Below are 8,365 nucleotides of genomic sequence, written 5' to 3'. Positions count from 1 at the left end.
GCCACCGGCTACAAAGCATTAAAACCTCTGGACATGTCTGCTTTACTCAACCACACAACACAGGAGGCACGTCTCAAATGAACACAGCTGCTGAGCTGGATCTCACCAGGCTGACTTTAATGACTGTTTAGTCATTAGTATTTTCCTCATAAACCTCATTCAGTTTGTTTTTTAGGCTGTGCATGTGTTGGTCATTGAAAGTAATGACAATTTCAGCAACACCTCCTATATCAGCGACCCTATAGATGGTTTGGCGCTGCCGACTGATACTGATCTCGGAGCCCATCAGCTATCAACTGCTGATAAATCAGCCTCTGGGGGCAACAGGCAATATTTTGGGGCTACTGGTGTAGACAGCTGATACCCGGGCCAAGACTCCATCTTCTGTTCGATGTACACAGTTTACAGTCACATTAGTTCCTTGTATCACACATAGTTTCTTGACACTAAACACAAGCGGTGATACTTTTTGGAGGCGTTTAACGTCCAGAGGATATGTTGACTAATCTTTATTAAAAGGCTGTTTACCGGCTAAAATGGGATGGAATGCAAACCAGTCAACTTCCGGCCCAACAATCTTTTCCCCAGATTCTGTCTATTCACATGTAAAATCTATTTTGACTCCTAGGCATACTGAACCTCTGATGTCATTGTTACATTGACAAATATTAACAATCATCTAGTTTGTTTGAACAAACTTTCAAGGGTGCTTAATCACGTTAAGCAACAATACTGAGCCAGAGACTCATTCACCTGATCGATGAGCAGATGTTAGATGGGAGATTAGCCTAATGAATGCTAAGCATATTGTCTCAACACACACACACATACACACACACACACACACACACACACACACACACATAGTGGCCGTCCATCAATGCTTCCCCCAGCATCACCGCATCCCAGACATTGGATTGACAGCTGTCAATCCAGCTGATGAGAGATGACTGAGGGGGTCAGTCGTTGCGCCTGGGGGCCGTCTTTGTCGTTAAAGAGGGACGGAGGGGAGAGGGAGACAGAAATAGACATGGTTTGCTGTGGTCCACTGGGCACTCCCCTGCCCCACCAAGCTGGTCAGAGAGAGAGAGAGAGAGAGAGAGAGAGAGAGAGAGAGAGAGAGAGAGAGAGAGAGAGAGAGAGAGAGAGAGAGAGAGAGGAGAGAGAGACTAAGAAACCTCCAGGGCTGCTACATGTGAAGTTGTTCGACATGGGACCACCTTGTTCGATATGGTGACAGCAAACAGTCGCAGCTATTGAGATGCATCATTAGCGACACATGATAAGTGCACTCGACTCATGAGCACGACATGTGAAAACTCTGTGTCTTAAATTTGTGTCGGCCCATCACTGTGATGGATAGAAGACGGAGATAGCAGCAGAAGATGATAGGAAGAGACCAATCGATTAAGTAATACCTCAGGAGGAGAATGCACCTCACGTCCTTGCTCTCAGTGGCTGGATACAAACGAGAAAAAGAAAGGGAAGAGAAATGAAAGGAGACGTGAGACGGGAGAAAAAGCCAAATGGCTGGAGGGAGGCATACAAGTGTGCTTTTTTAACTAAGACAGTGTATTTTTGGTCACCGTCTCTGCGGAGCCGAGTGGGAGAGAAGACAAGAGAGGAGGCAAGGTTTATGAAGCACTGGGAGAAAGTGTCAAAAACAGACAGCTACATAGACAAAAGAAGGATGCTGAAAATATTTTTTACCTTTTAAAGGTAAAGGGGGGGGGGGGGGGGGGGAAAGCAGGCCGACAGTCAGAGAAAAGACCGCTGGTGTTGACAGAGGCTATTAACAGTCAGGCGGTACACTAGAAGGCTAAAAGGAGAAATGGAAGGATCGGGCTGTATTCATAATGAAGACGGAGAGCGACAAAGAGGAGCTGGAGTAATGGAAGAGAAGCTGTCAGTAGTCTTTGGTCCTTTGGTCCATGCTACAACTGAACCTTCCAACACGGCTTGGTCACACGCATGCACATATGCTTACACACACACACACACAGACATACACACACTCACGTACAGACACACACATTCATTCCTCTTGCAGACTGTCTGATCCTCTCTCCTCAGGGAGGTGTTAGTTGGGAGAAATCTAAGGGGTTTCGTTTGGACACCAAAGTGAGGGGAGTAATAATTCTCTCTCTCTCTCTGTCTCCCCTCTAGCACTAAACACACATACACACACACACACACACACACACACACAAACACACAGACACACACATTGTTTCATTTAATGCAGCGCAGGTGAGTCAGCTCTCATATCACATCCAGCCATAATCCCTGAGCTCTTTACCGAGGCCCAGAGTTGACGAACGACTCTGCCATGTGGAGGAAAGCTGCTGAAGATGGATACAATTAGAAATCAGTCACAAACAGTTAAAACCAATGTAAAGAAAAATGACAATATAGTGTAAAATAACAAGACGAAGAGCCTATAAGCTATCAGCATTGTGAGGCTGTCCTTATAGGCACATGACAAAGTATAAGTCAAAGAATTGACAGTTTCCTGTGTTGAGTTACAGGATTTGAAAAAGATAGAATTAAGTATAATTTAATGTTCCTGAAACAATTGGCCACAAACTAAGAAAAAGATGGAAAACAATATTGTGTAAACTGTTTGTTTTGGTCAAATGATTTTTAGTCAGCACAAGTTACGTAGCGCAAATCTATAGACACAAAAAGACGATGGGATATACTGCACTGGCCAATCAGAAGGGAGGTAGAAGGTGTTTAACTTGAATTCATCAGCTACGTGGATGTAGTCAGACATCATACAAGCAAATTTAAGAAGCTGCAATCACTTCAATAAAAACAAGATAGAATTCTCTGTTTTTTAGACTTATTGTGATTATGGACTTTGACCATGCTGTTTTCTTTCTGTTTAATTTTTGGATCTATATCTATGCACTTTGAGATCATAATTTTCTATTTTGAAAACTCTTTCCTTACATGTCTCTCTTTCTTCACTTCCTGTCTTTGTCTAGGTTCCTTCCTTTCTTGATTACCTGCCCTACCTGCCCTCATTAGCTTTCTGTCTTGTTGACTTTGTGTATTTAGACACTGTCCCGACAAAGGCACCTAGGCCCGTTCCTCTGAGTTTGAGCCCCTCATCCACACGCAAACAGTGTTTTAAGTCAAGTAAGTAAGTAAAACAGAGATTTTTACATACGCCTTCCAAAGTGCAGATTTCAGTTTTCAGTTTCCATGAATCCATGTGTGCTCATTTAAATTGAGCGTTGGTGATGTCATAGCGTACCTCCCACATGCCCACTGTTGCTCTGTGTGTTGAGGAAAATGCCAGAAACAACAACAACAATGGCGGCTATATAGCAATTTCTCTACTTTCGATTTGTACTGCTGCGTCTAAGTGCAAGTTTGCATTTCTAACCCCCCCCCCAAATTGGATCTAAGCTTACAGAGCACTCTCACAATGTTCTTCTCTGGTGTTCCACACAACATTGATGTAGACTTTATCACCACCTACTGGCTCTGCGTGCTTGTTTGAGCATTTGTTGTCATCTTGTCTTGCGGGAAATATTTTTTTGAAAACAAAGTTCATGTGGATGGAGATTTATTTCTTTAAACTGAGGGGAAAACATACATTCAAAAACTATCTGCAGCAGTGTAAACAAGTTGTTAGTCTGTGCAGTGCATTTTGTTTGGTGCTAGTTCATTATTATTATTCATTATTACAGTTCAAATGTTTTTCTTAATTATTTCCTGTGTTTTGTGAATACTTTCATCTAATTCAATTGCAAACCTCTACGCCTGCCCATAAGTCGTATGAAAGACTTCCTCATCCTCATACATTCGTAGGCTTAACACTGATAAACACAGTTCAGGAATCAACCAAACCAGTCACCTGAGACCTGCAAGTCAATAAAAAGTCTCAAAACTCACAGATAGACACAGATACAAGACTGCAAGATGGGAAAAAGGAGAAAGTAAGAAAAGTGTGTGTGTGTGTGTGGACAGATCAATATCAAACAGTGCTGTGATACCATATTCAGCCTGGGGGCCTATCAGAGAGAATGTCAACACCCTGGTGAGAGTACCCCACCAACCATCTCCACGCACGTGCACACACACACACACACACACACACACACACACACACAACACACACACACACACACACACACACACACACACACACACACACACACACACACACACACACACACACACACACACACACACACACACACACACACACACACACACACACACGCACATGCACACACTTTGTCCCCTAGTCACCTTTTCCCCAATTCATTATGAACAAGCTCGCAGGGCCTCATTAGCAGCAGGCCACACAATGCAGCTTCCACAAACAAAACAAAATGCTCCACAACAGTAATTGCCTTCTTCCTCCATGTCTCCACCTCCAAGCCTCCTTCTTCAGCTGACACCTGCAGTGGAGAAGTTTTAACAGAAAACAGACACACAAACACACACACATGCACACACATTGACAAGCGCAACCTCTCTAGGACCACTGAGTCAGTCTATCTTTATGATTTTGTCCTTCTTTCTTTGGTCCAAGTTGGTTATGAACTACTGATAATAACAGCCAAATCAATAATAATCTGTGAGGACTTTTTTGCATTCACACAACTCTATTTCCACCTGTGCCCATTTGCTCCAACATTTGTATTATTTTAATTTTCCTTCACTCTGAATGTGCTCCTCTGCACAACACCTTAAGAAATAAAATAAAAAAATCTTTAAGATAGACTAAATAACACACAAAATGAGAGGCGATGAAAAAGACTGTGGGAGAAAAGGCGAGAAGAATATAGATAAAATAAACAGAAGGGATGCTCCACTGCTTGGCTGACACACATGGGGTCTCTGCAGACGGAGAGGATGCTCGGAGACGAAGGGGAGGAGAGAAAGAGAGTTGTGTGGTGTGGTGAGCAGCATCCATTCCCCTCCTTCTCCTCCTCCTCCTTCTCCTACTTCTTCCCCACATCAAGTCTCCACCTCTCCCAGCCAGCACAGTGGAACGATATGCTTGGCTTCTCCTGGTTTCTTTAGCATTCCTCCCCCATCCTCTCCCAAAGCCTGGGAGAGGACCACAGTAGACAGCAGGGCTTGTCAGAGTCACAGGCCCTGGTCCAAGGAGAGTCTCTCTCTCTCTCTGTCAAATGTGCATATGAATCTCTACTGTATGTGAATGTGTTTGAACATATGTATAAGTGCTCAATTGTATGCGTATCTTTTGCGTATGCATCCCTGCATTGACGAAAATAACTCATAGGAAAATTTTAATTCAGTGTCTGCAAAGGAGGCTCATTCAGAACATACAATTAATCAAAATTCATCTTTATTAAAATATTCAAAAAAAGCTGTGAAACTGAACCAAAAACAAGCAATTAAATAGAAGACTGAGCCTCAAACCAAAAAGAAAAGATTTTTTGGGCCACTTTGGGCAAACATGTGTGAAAACAACACTGACCTATTATCACCTTCTACAGTATGGAATTAGACTGAGTACAACTCTGTTCAATAACACTAAAATGTTAAGTTAATAGGATTTTATTAGTCTTCAGAGATGGGGGCTTCAGAGGAAGAGAGGGTCATCCACTGACCAGAAGGCTGGTGGTTCAATCCCCGGTTCGTCCCAATTCTGAAGTGTCCTTGGGCAAGTAACTGAACCCCACATTTCCAACAGTGTATGAATAGTGTGTGATATAAAAAAAAGCTGAAAATGTGTTGTATTCTGGGTGAATGAATAAGTGCTGTGCAAATACAGTAAATTTACCATAAAACCCAAGAAGTAGCCAATTACTTTGAAAAACAGCAAAGTTCATGTTCTAATACTACAGGGAAAGTTGCACATGTAAGAGCCAACTCCATTAAATCTCAGTACACCCTTACATAGAGAATTACATAGAAATTTTATAAATAAATCAAATAGAAAATAAGATTTTTTTAAATATATTTTGTTCATTATTTATTTAATTTTTGTTGACTGGTTCAATTTGGTGATCTGACATTCTTTACAAATTAAACCTTCCACTGCTCAATGGTGGAGTTTTTATAACTATGGAATTCATGTGGGACATGCTCTGCCAGGTCATAGTCTTCACCTTTTTTGTCTCTTGTGTGCTTGGGATCATTGTCCCTCTCCTACCAAGCTTCCAGAGGTTGGGAGTCATCATTTATTCATTATGAGGGCATAAACAAACCTGTATTTATAGTGCCATCTATAAATGTCCTCTTCCCTACACATTTTGGACTCTTGCCGCCCGGTACCAGCACACGACCACTTCAAGTGCAAAGTGCAAAAAAAAATCATAGAAAGTGCAACATTTTTTTCCCAAAACTGCACCATTTAATCATGATAAAGATCATGAAAAGAAATCTTTTGTAGCATTTTATGACAACATTATTATTCATTGAGTCACTTTTCTGACCCTATGATCACATGTCATTTGGCAGACGCTTTTATCCAAAGGGACTTAAAGTTTGTGTATTCAACATCGTTTAGGGGCTATTTAAGTGGATCAGTTTCTTGCCCAAGGACACTTCGGCATGCAGCTGGGGAAGACTGAGGATTGAACCACCGACCTTCTGGTTGGAGGACGAACACTCTTTGAGTCCTCACAGACATATGCAAAGCAGCCCTGTGGGTCCTGTAAAAAGCGTTATATACATACAAGCCATTATTATTATTATTATTATTATTGTTATTATTATTATTATTATTATTATTATTATTATTATTATTATTATTGTGTGTTTGTGTAGTTAAATCTGTGAATCTGTATGAATATCCATCCTGTGTGTATGTGAGCACGTATTTGAGTGTGGCCTGTCAGGACAGGACATCTGAGCTGCCTCACAGTATTGGCAGAACGACCCCCTTGACATGTGGAACCAGAGAAAAAACTCACACCAGGGACCTGAGCTGGACACGCTCATCCTCTGCCAACTCTCTACTCTCCGATATCTATAAATTATTCACCACGCCTCAATTGATGGGACAGAGATCCTAATGAGAAAAATGTTACAGCCAGACACTCGGCTGTGTCAGTGTGTGCATATGAGCGTGGGTTAAGTATAAATAGGCACCATGTCATTGCATATGTAGCGGATGTGCGCGCTCGTGTATGTGTTCACGTGTGCATGGTGTATACAGAGAAGCTAATTAAAATCAGTGCTGCTGGACACGAGGAATGATTAGGTCCCAGTGTAATTAAGTCATGGTGGATTAAGAGAAACTCAGTTGTAACTCACAGGGTACGGAAACACACCTGCGTTCTTTTGTTCTTATTCACAACTTTCATCCATTTTGTTCGAGGGAGATGATGAGAGAGGTATCTGTCTCATGTCTGTGCTAAACTAAAAAGAGGTCAAAGAAGCTGCGTCTTTATTCAGATGCCACATGCTTTGGAGGGTGCCTTCGAAGAGCAGTTGACTTAAGCTGCTTTCAGACATGCACTGAACTCCGCAGACATTCTGTGGAGGAGCTGTATGTGTGAACTAAAATGTCTGAGTGAGAGCTTGCGGACTTTCTTCTGACTTTCTCCGGCCAGTCCCCTGGTGAAGGACTGCAGAATGTCCAAAGGATCGATGTGAGAACACAAGAGGAGAACCTCCATTGGATTCAGCGCAAGGAAGAGGGTCTGTTGATGATTTTTCATAACACACGACAGATGCAAAAATGAAAGAAAAAAATAAATAATTTGTATTTATCTGAGGATGAAAAGTGATGTCACACATGAAGGAGACACAGACGAAGATGTCAAGAGAGTTTGTGGCGATATGGGCCGATGCTGTGTTGTCAATGTGCTTTAAAAAAAAACATGTGATATCCGGAGCAGATTGAATATGTTAATTCACTTGAACACTCCAGAGATTTCTGTGTTGTCGCGTTTCAGCAGAGAACCTCTCACTGCACTGAGCATGTGAGAAGGCAAACTCTGGAGGAAGTCCGGACCCAATTCTCCGGATATTTAATCTCTGAAAACGACTTCAATGTATCTTGTTAATTTTAACAGACGTGATCCACTTGAGTGTTAGCAATTCTTGGGAGTTGGTCCAGCAATTTTCTTTTTTTTTATTGTACTAATTTGACGGGTTTATAGTTGTTTAGCGAACTTCTTTTCAATTTTGGGTTAGGGTTAGAATAAGAGAGTTACAGATCATTGTAATAATTATGTCCATGCAGGATGTGAACTCTCAATGAAGAAAGGGAAAGGTTACAGCGACCACTAATTCTATCAGCGTGCATATGAAGATATGATATTGTTTGTTATTGCAGGAAAATCTTTCTTGTTTGTCATGTCAGTCCCAAAAGGATAGTAAATACGCATGCTTACCAAATTGTTGAACTTCTTTGTCTAACCTC

This window comes from Limanda limanda, chromosome 4 (assembly GCF_963576545.1).
Source record: "Limanda limanda chromosome 4, fLimLim1.1, whole genome shotgun sequence".
NCBI lineage: Eukaryota > Metazoa > Chordata > Actinopteri > Pleuronectiformes > Pleuronectidae > Limanda > Limanda limanda.
The sequence above is the reverse complement of the archived record's forward strand: the minus strand, read 5'-3'. Positions refer to the sequence as shown.